Source organism: Rattus norvegicus, chromosome 2, assembly GCF_036323735.1.
Source record: "Rattus norvegicus strain BN/NHsdMcwi chromosome 2, GRCr8, whole genome shotgun sequence".
Taxonomy (NCBI): Eukaryota; Metazoa; Chordata; class Mammalia; order Rodentia; family Muridae; genus Rattus; species Rattus norvegicus.
The window spans coordinates 3,037,762-3,050,870 of record NC_086020.1 but is presented as its reverse complement, the minus strand read 5'-3'; the positions used below and the strand labels follow the sequence as shown (position 1 = coordinate 3,050,870).

General features: G+C 38.2%; 1 pseudogene; it reads left to right on the top strand.

Annotated features, from left to right (window-relative positions):
* Positions 1 to 6,981: 6,981 nt before the first annotated feature.
* Uba52-ps9 (ubiquitin A-52 residue ribosomal protein fusion product 1, pseudogene 9) lies at positions 6,982 to 7,518 on the top strand (annotated as a pseudogene).
* Positions 7,519 to 13,109: the final 5,591 nt, after the last annotated feature.

The following is a 13,109-nucleotide window of genomic DNA, read 5'->3' as shown; positions in this document are numbered from 1 at the left end:
ACACACACACAAATATATGCACACTATATGAACATTTTTATATACTATAATGACACTTTATCTTAAACATTAAAGTTTTTCTTTTACGCACAGGTAAAAACAGTCTAACAGCATTATTTTCTACTTGTCATGAAACAAGTGCACCTTCAACTAAAAAGCCTGAGCTCAATTTTTGTCAGTAGTAACTGCTTTACAGAACATAATTCCAGTTTCGATAGAAAAACAGCTTACCAGCATTTGTAATATACAAACAAAATTTGCAATCTCACCCAGATGTATAAATGTGCCCAGCACCTGAACCATAAAGAAGTCAATTAATAATGGATGAATATATCAAAGAAATTGGTCATTGCTCTGGATAATACTATTAGGTTAAGCATGATGTGTGCTTTTATAGAAACTTTTCTGCTACAAACTACACTGTTAGTAAAGCAAGACCCAAACCTATCACTTTAGCTAATTCCAAACAAAGCTATTCTGTGTACACTGCAGTAGCACATAGTTAAAAAAAACTACTCACTGCCTCTTTTTCACAAATATTGAAACACCTCAATGCTCTATGAAAACAGCAAAGTTATTGCACCACCAGAAACACACAGTACAATATCTAACTTCATTTCAGTAGAGCATGAGACTTAATCTCAGGGTGAAAGGCACCAATTATAAAAGGAATTAAACACTCTAACTAGTCCAAATAAAAGACACACAATCCAGGTACTTTATTTACAAGTCATAAGCCTAATTGGGCAGGTTTACAGCTATACTAACCTATTTCCATGCCATAATGTCCCTTGTTACTTGCTCTTTTTCCAGGCCATATGCTCAGGGTCCATCTCCTCACATGGTGGTTTCCTCCTCCCTTGGTCTCCTCTCTTGTTCCCCATTCTCCTCTCTCTTGAGACCCTCCACTACATCCTCAATCTCACCTTTCTTCTTCTATTGCCTAATCACAGACTCTATCCATTTTTGATGAGTTAAACTAAGAAGCAAAGTTTACAAAGCATCACTTGGGGTACTTGAGGATCTGTTCCTCAGGGCTTCCAGGTCTTGGGAGCCAGTAGGTAGGGAGCATTTAAATACAAGCAGCACCACACCAACCCCACCAATAAGTTTTCCTTATCTGACCAATAACCATCAACATATTTACCTAATACACAGCCCATACAGATATTTTCAGATCCTAGGACCCAGAGCTATGGATTCTGGTAAAATGTAAGTACGTTTCACATTCTTACAAACTCAACACAAAGTAAGCAGATTATCCAGTGTTTCCACAACAGTCCACTATTTAATCTGCAAGAATTTAAGGGTCATCAATAACAATCCAACAGAAAATGCCACTAAACAAAGACAACAGCCATGATATATTATATTCCAAAGTTACAACCATGAATTAAGCTTTAAAAGGAAGTTACATAACCTTTATATTTTAAGAACTTTTAAAATAAGAGTCTCACTTGGAAATTATGCAAAGTTCATCTTTGACTACTGAGTGTGGGCCATGCACCCCCACTGCCGTGGCCTGAGAGGCAACACCATAGTGTTCCTCTAGCTGACCTCTTCTACAGTGCAGCAGAGTGCATGGGTCTCTCCACAAGCAGAGTGAGCTATTCTATCTGAGATTCATGGAAATGCAAGGATACACGGTCCTCACTGGAGGGCAAACTAGAGAAGCACATGGAGAAAAGAAGTGGAGGAATAGTTGGAGAAATCAGAGACCAAGACACAAAATTGTGAAAGAGTAATCACTGAGAGTCAGAATGAGACTAATAGAATTTAAATTGTTGCTCTTGTAGAATGAAAAGTAAAGTTGCTAACAGGGTAGAAAACATCTGCATCCTGGGAATCCAGGAAGGGTTTGTAAAAGGCCCCAAACATGTGCAGAGATTAAATAGGTCTAAACAGAATCATCAAAGAGATGATTCAGGAAACAGCACACAAAGGAAGTCACAGATGGATCAAATGCTCTGGTTACATTGACCTAATTTCTTAGTATAAGGAACAAGAAATCAGTTTCCAAAAAACTCGAAAGATGCTTCATCTAACAATACAAGTTAATATTAGACCTGATTTTTATAGAGCTAATGTGTAGAAGTCAAAGATACTAACTTCTAAAATGACTCTTTCTACATTTAATTTTTGTGCGATGTCTAATAATGACTCAGAGAATGTGATATTGGAAAAAAGTAGAAGAAAGGCATTGGAAAAGGAGTTTTAGGCACAGGTTTGGCTGTAATTTAGTAAAGGACAATCTAGTCATTTTATATCTATCAAATACTTTTACAGGCTCCAAATAGGTCAAAGACCTTAATTAACAAAAATGAATGTCATAAAGTTAAAACAAGAATATAGTATCAAAGTATTATGACCACTTTTTTAAAGGAAAGGAATATTTCATTTTGTGGAACTTAAACATTTCCTCTAATATTTGACTTCCGGTGGCCCATCCAAAAGAAATGAAAAAGATATGAATTATAAAAGGATGTTAAATATTTTAAAAATCCAGTGGCTAATGAGATGCAGCTAATTAAGTAAGCAAGGAAAATATTCTGCTGCAAAACCATGCTTGGCCAGCCAGTGATGGAAAGCAAGACAAAAGAAGATTAGTTTCCTGCTATTTTCAAAGAACAAGCACCTACCCAGGTCAAAATCTAGATGCAGACTACTAAAACAAGCAGCTGACTTGGAGTCTACCCACCAGACTGAGCAACAAAAAAACTTAGAAACACCAACAAACATGCACAACAGTTTTTTTTTCCCTCATTTTGACAGATGTTCACTAAGTATTTTCTTAGTGTTCAGCATGTGACACGTACTGTGTACTTCCTTCAGTTACACATCCCTTGCTTTCTAGAACTTAAATTTTTATCTGTTTAATAATACGAAGTAGGAAATTCAGAAAGAAAAAGCAACATGGTACACAAGTATGCTGAAGAAACTGACCACAAGCAATGAAACAAAGACTCAACTAGCTCAGGAAGTTATCCCAAGATCTACTGACACAGATCACTAATCTCAAAATTTTCTGAAAACATTTAACAGCTAATAAGAGCCCTAGAAAACTTGAAAAACTGATACACATATAAATTATAAATATGTGTCTACAATCACCCTTCCTGGTGGACCGTGTAAGCATATGATGGCAACCAAGAAAGACTAATTCCAGAAAAGAAATCCAGATGGCCAGATTCTGTTTTTCCTCAACAGGGTCATTTCTAAAATAACCATTGTTTTTTTTAAATCTGACAAAACAGGAAACAGAAGTAACTGGGATAAAACCAAAATCTAGATCCTTTCTACTCTACTATATGTCTTTCTTCTCGTTAATGTGTTTCTAAAACAATGTTTTTTTTTAATATTTGTGGTTTTATAATTTATTCTACAAGGAAACCAATGGGAAAGACTTGCCAATTTCTTTGGAACTGTAATGCAGGGTAGTAAAACAAATGAAGATCTGTGATTGTAAAGAGACTAATTTTCCAACAGAGTTACGGAAATATTTTTTCTAAGAAACCAGCTCAGTCAAATGAGGCATTTAGACTCTGATTACCATAGTGGTTGTGTCTTTCCTTGAGCCGGGGTTCCCTGCTCTGTAGCCTTCCCTTGAAAGTTCTGTTCTCTTGGTGTCATCTCCTGAAAGCCGAGATTAGGTACCATGGTGTCTGCTTTTAAGTTCTAAAAAATACTGAAGAACCTAAACTTTAGTGTCTGCATGGTGACATAAGCCACATCGCTAATAGCTCATCTAGTTAATATGAAAAAAATCATGCTTTCACTCCCAACCTAAATTGGGATTGATTTCCAGGTGAACATCATCCTCCAGTTCCAGTAACCAAAACTATACACTGGTCATTGCTCAGATTTAGATTTTGTTTCGATTCATGTTGTCACTTGTAGAAGTTTGGACCAGGTTCTTCCTCCAAGCCCCATGCTCCCAGAAATAAGACAGAGACTCAAAATATATTAACAAATACCTTGGCCATAGAGCTAGACTCTTCTCTGACAAATTCTAACCCACTTACTCAAATCTACATTCCGCCATGTGGCTCATTACCTGTGCTCAGGAACCACGAGTCTGTCTGGTCACATTTTCCAGGGCAAATCTCTCCGACCTGGCTCTATCCCAGAATTCTTTCTGCCTCCTGGATGTCCCAACTTCTATTCTACCCTTTCCAATAGGCCATAATTTTTTTTTAACTGAAAAGTGATATATCCATACAAATACACAAGATACTCTCTCTACAGTCACTAGCATTATTAAAGCCTTCAAAGAGCTAATTATTCCAATTCTACTTTTACTTCTAATGCACCAACACCAACACCAACATTCAGAGACCATCCATGGGAGGACTATTGCTTTAAAGAACTTATGTGCATCGGCTTTTCCTTTCAGTTTATTCTGGTAATAATGCCACTCCAGCTGGGTGTTAGCATCATGATGAAAAGGTGTTCTATGTACACTAGCCTGGCCGGGAACTCATAGAAGTTCACCTGCTAGGATTAAAAGCTTGCTCCACCAAACATGGCTTTGATGAACTGACTCAATCTAACAGCAGCAGAGTCAGTTTTCTGTGGCCTTTGATTTCTTACAATGAAAAACAGGCAACTCGGATACCAGGTTCAGATTGTAGGAGAAGAAAATGAGACAAAAAACTACAATCAGACTTTTGTAATTCTGGTATAAGTAGGTATAAATAGATTTTGAGAGCAGGTTGCTCAGAACAAAGAAACATATAACACACAAGCTCTCCTGCCTCACTACATAAGCCAGACAAAAGAACAATAGACCAGAAGGTAAGTGTCCCTAGCCTAAAATCAATTCCTTTACATTCAAAAAAATCCCTTTCAGAGCTGAGTCAAAACTATCCAGAACAAATAAAGCCTTGTTGGGAATCTAGAATTTTCTAGTATTTTCACATAAGAGAAAAACTGACTTTCAAATGAAACTGCAAATGTAGCTATCTTGTCCAGAAAGAACTAAAGAAAAATGCTAAATAAATGCTTCTAATACTAGTAAGTAGTACACACATAAACCTGAAATTTCATTTGCAAAACAGACTGCCCAGTTGACTCAACTCAATGATACAGAATTATCCAAAACCCAGAAGTTAGTATGTTTACCTACATTAAGGGAGGAGTTATTTGAACAGAAGAGAAAGTCTGAAGACACAGTATAGCAGCAAATTCCCCTTAATGTGCAATAAAAAGATATGGAAAATATCCAGAAATTCTCATCTATGTGAGATAATGGAGTCCTCAATTTAAGATACTCTTCTCTGTATATTTCAACGTACACTAAAGCAGTATTATTCTAATTTTCCTATACCTGTGATAATAAAGGGTAGCCAATTTGAACAAATGAATAAATTTAATTGAGAAAGAACAAAATACTTTCCAAAGAATATATTGTTATCATTTCAGATACACACACAGACACACAGACACACAGACACTCTCTCTCTCTCTTTCTCTCTCTCTCTCTCTCTCTCTCTCTCATGTGTCAATTGTTTTAAACAAACAAGAATACAGATCTTTAAGATCTGTTATACTTCTTACACCCAGGAGACAAAGAAGAAAACAGTATCAACATGCCTTCCAGAGCTCTGATGTCTGGGTGCCCTCAATACTGACATATTGCCTAAACGGAAAAAAAGAGCATTCAAACCCAAACTAATTCTTCTCATTAAAAACATAGTCAATTTTTAAAAATCACATTTAAGAAAAATGTTAACATAATGTAGGATATATTATGGACTGTACACCACCTTAAGAGATGAATTTCCTTTTCCTCAGTTTTCTGAATGTTAAGTCACTTCTAACAATAGCATAGCATTATTTCCTATTCTACATGCTAACCTTCTTCCTTTAAGATTATAATTTTATAAGATAAATCTGATTATACAATTTAGTTATGTGTAGTTTCACCTATTTAGCTTTGATAAACTCCATTCTGCACAACTCTACAAATTTTATTTAATGAAACAATTACAATGACTACTACTACCCAATGTTGTTGATAAGTAATAAAACACAAGAGGTTTACAAGGAGTTAGATTAATTCTCACAACACTATAGGGAAAAATTACTATCACCCACAACTTTTATATTAGTAATATAAGTTCAACAGCTGCTGAGTGCCCAAATTGGAACTTATTTCCAGTCAATCTGATTTCAAAGCTCTTAAATTATTATACTTGTTCTTATTAAAATCTCGTTGTAATAAAATACCCACCACACCCATCCAAATAGAGCACACAAAACTAACACAGTTCCACTTGGTGAAATTTAATGGGAGAACAAGACAAAGGAAAGGGGATAGAGAAAGAAGAGAAACGAATGAAGAGAAGAGAGAGCATGAGGGCAGAAGAAGTCTGCCTTTCATTTGGAATATGACATAATTACTCCCACGTGGAATTGGGATTTGGACCAAAGGAATACTGGGAAAGTAGGGCTCTTGCCATGTCAACAGTTACCAAATGGTGTCGCAGCTCAAGGCAATTCCTGATACCAACAATACTGCTGTTATAATTCGACATATTTCAAAAAGTAGTTCACAATAAAACAAAGTCTATATACACAAGGAATTGATCTTTCATCATTAGCTGTTACTAGTTCTGCCCCATGACTGTTATATTTATGGAGATGAAAGTAAATATTATCTAATGAGGAAAATTACTGACTTAGAATAACCAGAGATTGTTAATAAGAATTATTATAACCCAACTATTAGGATAACACTACGTTATAATAATATTACTTCTAATAATCCCCCTGGTGTTCCAAAATATGATAGTACAGGTCCTAAAACTGCCACCCATTTCTACTTGTCTCAAACTCTGGGCGAATTTTCGTGCACTGTGACAGCCAATTCTGTGAAAAACTGACTCATAAAAGGGCAGTGAAAGAAGAACACAGACTGGAGACAATTTAAAAAAAGTCTATTCAGTCCCAAAAAAAGGACACGTGCCTGTTAAGATAAAGGAGAGAGCAAGCAGTGAAGATCCAGGTAAATATATTTAAAATGCAAGTTATACCAGCCCTCAAGAAACACCGAGAAGTCAACAAAATGATCTGAGTATTAAAAGGAAAAAAGAAAACAAACAAACAAAAAACCCCAAAAACCCCAAACCACTCTTTCTCTTCAACAAGGTGGCCAAGTAGCAGATACCAACATGCAGATCTTCATGAAGACCCTAATGGGCAAGACCATTAGTCTTGAGATTGAGCCCAGTGACACCATCAATAATGATCCAAGACAAGGAAGGCATCCCACCGACCAGCAGAGCTGATATTTGCTGGCAAACATTTGGAGGATGGCCACACCCTGTCCAACTACAACATCCAGAAAGAGTCCACCTTGCACCTGGTGCTGCGTCTGCACAGTGGCATCATCGAGTCATCCCTTTGTCACCTTGTCCAGAATTACAATTGTGACAAGATGATCTGCCACAAGTGCTACTCATGCCTGCACACAGTGTAGTCAACTGCTACAAGAAGTTCGGCCACTCCAACAACCTGAGCCCCAAAGGAGTAGGTCAAATAAGCCTGGGGCCATACCTGGCCTGTGACCCTGTGACCAAATAAAATCCATTGACAGGGGCAAAAAAAATGAGAGAGAGGGAGAGGGAGAATGACAAAGAAAAATATCAAGCTGGGCACAGGACTTAAACCCTAGCATTCAGAGACAGAGGGCAGGCACATCTTTGTAAGTCTGAAGGCAGCCTGGTCTACAAGGTGAGTTCCAGGACAGCCAGGGATATACAGAAAACCCTGACTGTAAAACAAACAAAATTCTGACAATTAGCTTTCCTGTGTAAAACCATTATGACTCTTTAGCATATCCAACAAAATTTCATGTATTGGTGGCAAGAAAATACACTGTTAACTATGAATACTCTATGCTGGTATAGAACACGAGACAAACCCATATTTGGAAAACAGCTGTGTAAGAAATATAGTAAGAAACACATTTAAACAACTAACATTATTGGATTTTGTACTAAAAACTGAGATCTTATGAGTAAACTGTAGTGGTTTGGCTTGATGCTGCTTGTATATTATTGTTCATATTGGTTCCTCAAGAGGGGTTGCCCCCACCCCACAAGCAGAGCATCATGTACTTAGGTGATGCTATGTGAATCTTCTCTCCACTTTAATAGGTCAATAAAAGGTTAGAGCCTATGATTGGGTACTGAATAGGAAAGGTGGGACTGGAGGCTCAGGAGGGGGTGGCAGGTAGAAGGAGAAAAAGAATGAAGGAAGAGGAGAGAAGGAAGCCACTATGCACCAGAATCATGTGGCTGGGAGCAACCAGAAATAATAAGGAGTCTTAGAATTGGGAAATATGTTAGTAATGTATTAGATATGCCCAATGTAGGTATATAACTTATAATTAAAGTATTTAGATTGTGTGTCTTTTACATGGGCTATTAGGGTTGGAAATTTTAGTAACAAATTGACAAACCCATGTCTGGCTTAGAACCAAAGTAACCCGATACGGAAATCCACCCCCATCCACTCATTATTAACAACTAGGGCTTCACTCTAAAGCTGCTTCAGGGTGGAAATTAAGCATGAATCTAAAGGGTGTACAGAGAGCTAACTGAGAGGCTCCCTGCCCAAGCCCCAAGCAAATCTAGGCAACCAGAGGTAGAACAACAGCCCTGAGCTGGGACACAAGGTGGCGCCAATCCCACAACATAGTTGGGGTTCCCTGAGTGTGAGAGAAAAAAAAGGACAGGAAGTCAAGATTGCGTGAGATGAGACCTTCACAACTGAAAATTAGCAACTGAAAACACAGCAGGTATCTTTCCAAAGCTTTCTCACAGATAACAATGGGCTGATCTAGGCATCTCTCTCCCAAGTCAACCTTCCCATGCACACTTTGATTTCCAACATCCCTCCACTTCTAAACAGGGCACAGGACACAGGTAGCAAGACCATCTCTCTCAATTGCTTACACTGCAGGCTGTGTAAGATCAATACACAGGCTGAAGGCTATACAGGACAGTCAAAAGACCTAAAGGGCTCAAAACACAAAAGCCAAGGGTCTTTGTACAGTCAGCCCCTCCCTACTAGTGAAAGAATCTGAAAGGACCTTAATGTCCTAAAACAAACACCAGAAGGAAACAAAGATAAGAGAAACTTCAGACCAAATATAAGAATTAAAATAGTACCACTGCACTCTTTTCCTGCTTGGTTTTTTTCCCACATAAGGTGCTATAGAGAATTGAGGAGTTTCTTAAGTAGTGAATATAAGAAGCAGTGATTCTGTTTTTAACATTCTTAGCTTCTCAAAGTATATATGACCAAAGTCTTAGAAATTAAATTTGCCAAGGTATGTTTAACAAAATTTTTGCATTTTCTATAGGCTAACTCTAAAAGCTGTACCAGGATCCAATCTGAAGTAACACTTTACAAGCAAAACTTGTAATTATATACAGTATGATCTGCACTCGTTAAGCAAATATCTTGATTGATTAGTACTTAACTTTAACTCAACAAATAAATAAAATAGTTAGATTCAGTCATCACAGAGACAACAATAGTACAATTAATACAGTAATGAAAATGTAGCTCTACCTTATGTCTATATAACAAGGAACTACAGTAAGGACTAAAGAGTGCTAATATTGCACATACCCTAAGAGGCATGGACCTGGGCAGGAGAGATAGCTCAGTGGATAAGAGGTCCTGAGTTCAATTCCCAACAACCACATGGTGGCTCACAACCATCTGTAATGGGATCTGATGCCCTATCCTGATGTGTTTGAAGACAGCTACAGTGTACTCATGTTAATTAATTAATTAATTAATTGATTAATTAGCCATGGACCCAGAGAAACAAGGTGAATTCATCTAAAACAGTATGAAGACAACCAGACAATCAAGCACAGTGATATATGAAGAGATCTCAAATGACAAATATGTATCAGTCAACTGCACGGGTTAAAAAAATGACACAGACATACATATTGACAGCAATTTGCTGTCAATTGGGGGCAAACATACACAACTATGACCATCAAGAAGACTCAAAGTTGAGAAAAATTTGGGTAGTAATACTCAATAAAGAAAGACAAGTGCTAAAATGATCAGAAAGGAATAAATCTAGATTGGGTAAATGAAAACTCAGAAAGAAATTATTTGGTATAAAAAAAAGGAAAATAAAATTAATTAAATAAATAAAAAATTTGGGGCCAGAAACAGATGGAACAATCTCACTGGGCAAAAAAAATGTAGGTGAATAGGTGTCTTACAGTTTTATTGCTGTGAAGAGAGACCCTGTTACTGAGTCAACTTTGATAAGGAAAAGGGACATTGGGCTGGCTTACACTCTCAGAAGTTTAGTCCATTATCGCCATGGCAGGAAGCACAGCAGCATTCAGGGAGGCATCGTGCTGGAGAAGGAGCTGAGAGTTCTACATCTTCATCTGAAGACAGGAGCAGGAGATTGTTTCGACACTGGTCATAGCTTGAATATAAAGACTTCACAGCCCACTTTCCCAGTGACCTACTTCCTCCAACATGGCCACACATACTCCAACAAGGCCCCACCTCCTAATAGTGCCACTCCTTATACAACAAGCATTCAAGCATATGAGCCTATGGTGGTCATTCCTATTCAAATCATCACAGCAGATAAGTCTTTAGACAGGGAGATCATAGCTAAAACTATATAAAAATTAAAATTTCCAGATATCTTCACCAACCCACAAGACAAACTACTCATTCATTCCAGAGACTAGACCCAGGAAGAGTAGATAGAGCTGGTAGAAGAGGCAACCAATACAAAGGGGTAACTCGGTGATACCCTTTCTAGACTGACAATTGTGGCCCTTTCCTGACCTTCTTTCACAAATCCAAAAATGTTCTCTGCTATGAATGTACCCTTTCTCAAGCAAGAAAAAACAGATCTTTCTCTAGGAAATCACAAGCATGCATGCCAAAGGACCTCAGGGCCAACCCTAATCCTGAGTTCCTGCATGAAGACCCTGAGAGATGAAGTGAAGCCTGGGATACTTCTTCAGACTCCAACATGTTGGAAGCGCCAAAGCTGTGATTTCTGCCAGGGAGAGTTGCTTACATGGGATAGAACCAGCCTGGAAGAGATATATTTTACAGGCAGAAAATGGAGGGATGGCGCCATCTAAGCCTCTGATATCAGATATTAAGCTAGAGCCCTGGTTCTCAACCTTCCTAATGCTTGACGCTTCAATACAATTCCTTGTGTTGTGGTGAACCCCAACCATAAAATTATCTTTGTTGCTACTTAACAACAGTAATTTTGCTACCGTCATGAATCATAATGTAAATATATGTTTACAGATGGACTTAGGGAGCCCCTGTAAATGGGCCATGACCCAGAGGTGGGAAGTCTGACCTAGGGGACTTGATGTTTACATGCTGCCTTATCAGTCTTGCTTGGTCCAGCGTTTTCTGACTATGCCCCCATTCCTCCTTTTAGGAAATAGTAATATATATCTTTTCCATTGTATGTTGAAATGAATTCAGTTTTCAAATTCACAGGGTTTTATCGAGACTGTGGGAGACCATGGGGACTTCTGAAGTAGGATTAAATATACTTCGTATTTTAACAATGGCCTTTGGAGCCTGGGAGGGAAATGTGGTGGTTTGAATGAGACTATCTCCCATAGGCTCAAATGTCTGAAACCTGGTGGTGACTTTACAGGCTATACCTTGCTAGGGACTGGCTCTGAGGCTATTATATATTGACTAGCCCCAATTCCTGTTCACTATCTCTGCTTCATATTTGGGGTTTAACATGTGATCTCTCAGTGCCCTGCCATGATGGTCTCATGGAAGCCCAACCAAAATAACCTCTTCCATAAACTGGCTTGGTCATTGTATTTCATTATAGCAACAGAACAGCAAATAAGTCAGACTATAAGTAATTGAAGATTAAAACAATTTTTTCTTAATCTTCAAAAGTTCATGATAAAATTGGGCACAAAACCAGTAAAAAGCACTCAACATCTCTAACCATTAATATAGATAGCAATTCCTCTAAATATTGCAGTGTTCCATCCTCCTGCTTTACAGAAGAAACGGTTCCTCCAGATTCTGGAACAAGACAGCCAGGTGCTCATCCTACAACCGAGAAAAGACATTCCAATAAACAGCAGGTACAGCTCTCTGCCACACAAATAACTTTAAAATCCCAACACACTTACAAATACAATTTCATGTTTTTTACACTGTTTTGATTAGTTTGCTTCTTTTTCTCCATCTTTATTAACTTGAGTATTTCTTATTTACATTTCAATTGTTATTCCCTTTCCCAGTTTCCAGGACAAAATCCCCCTAACCCCTTCCACTCACCTTTTATATAGGTGTTCCCCTCCCCATCCTCCCCAATTACGACCCTCCCCCCAACAATCACATTCACTGGGTATTCAGCCTTAGCAGGACCAAGGGCTTCCCCTTCCACTGGTGCTCTTACTAGACTATTCATTGCTACCTATGCCGTTGGAGCACAGGGTCAGTCCATGTATACTCTTTGGGTACTGGCTTACTCCCTGGAAGCTCTGGTTGGTTGGCATTGTTGTTCATATGGGATCTCAAGCCCCTTCAAGCTTTTTAAGTCTTTTCTAAGATTCCTTCGATGGGGGTCCCATTCTCAGTTCAGTGGTTTGCTCCCGGCATTCACCTATGTATTTGCTGTATTCTGGGTGTGTCTCTCAGCAGAGATCTACATCCGTTTCCTGTCGGCCTGCACTTCTTTGCCTCATCCATCTTATCTAGTTTGGTGGCTGTATATGTATGGTCCACATGTGGGGCAGGCCCTGAATGGGTGTTCGTTCAGTCTCTATTCTAAACTTTGCCTCCCTTTTCCCTCCCAAGGGTTATCTTGTTCCCCTTTTAAGAAGGAGTGAAGCATTCATATTTTGGTCATACTTCTTGGGATTCATGTATTCTGTGCATCTAGGGTAATTCGAACATTTGGGTAAATATCCAGTTATCAATGAGTACATACCATGTGTGTTATTCTGTGATTGGCTTACCTCACTCAGGATGATATTTTCCAGTTCCATACATTTGCCTATGAATTTCATAAAGTCATTGTTTTTCATAGCTCAGTAGTATTC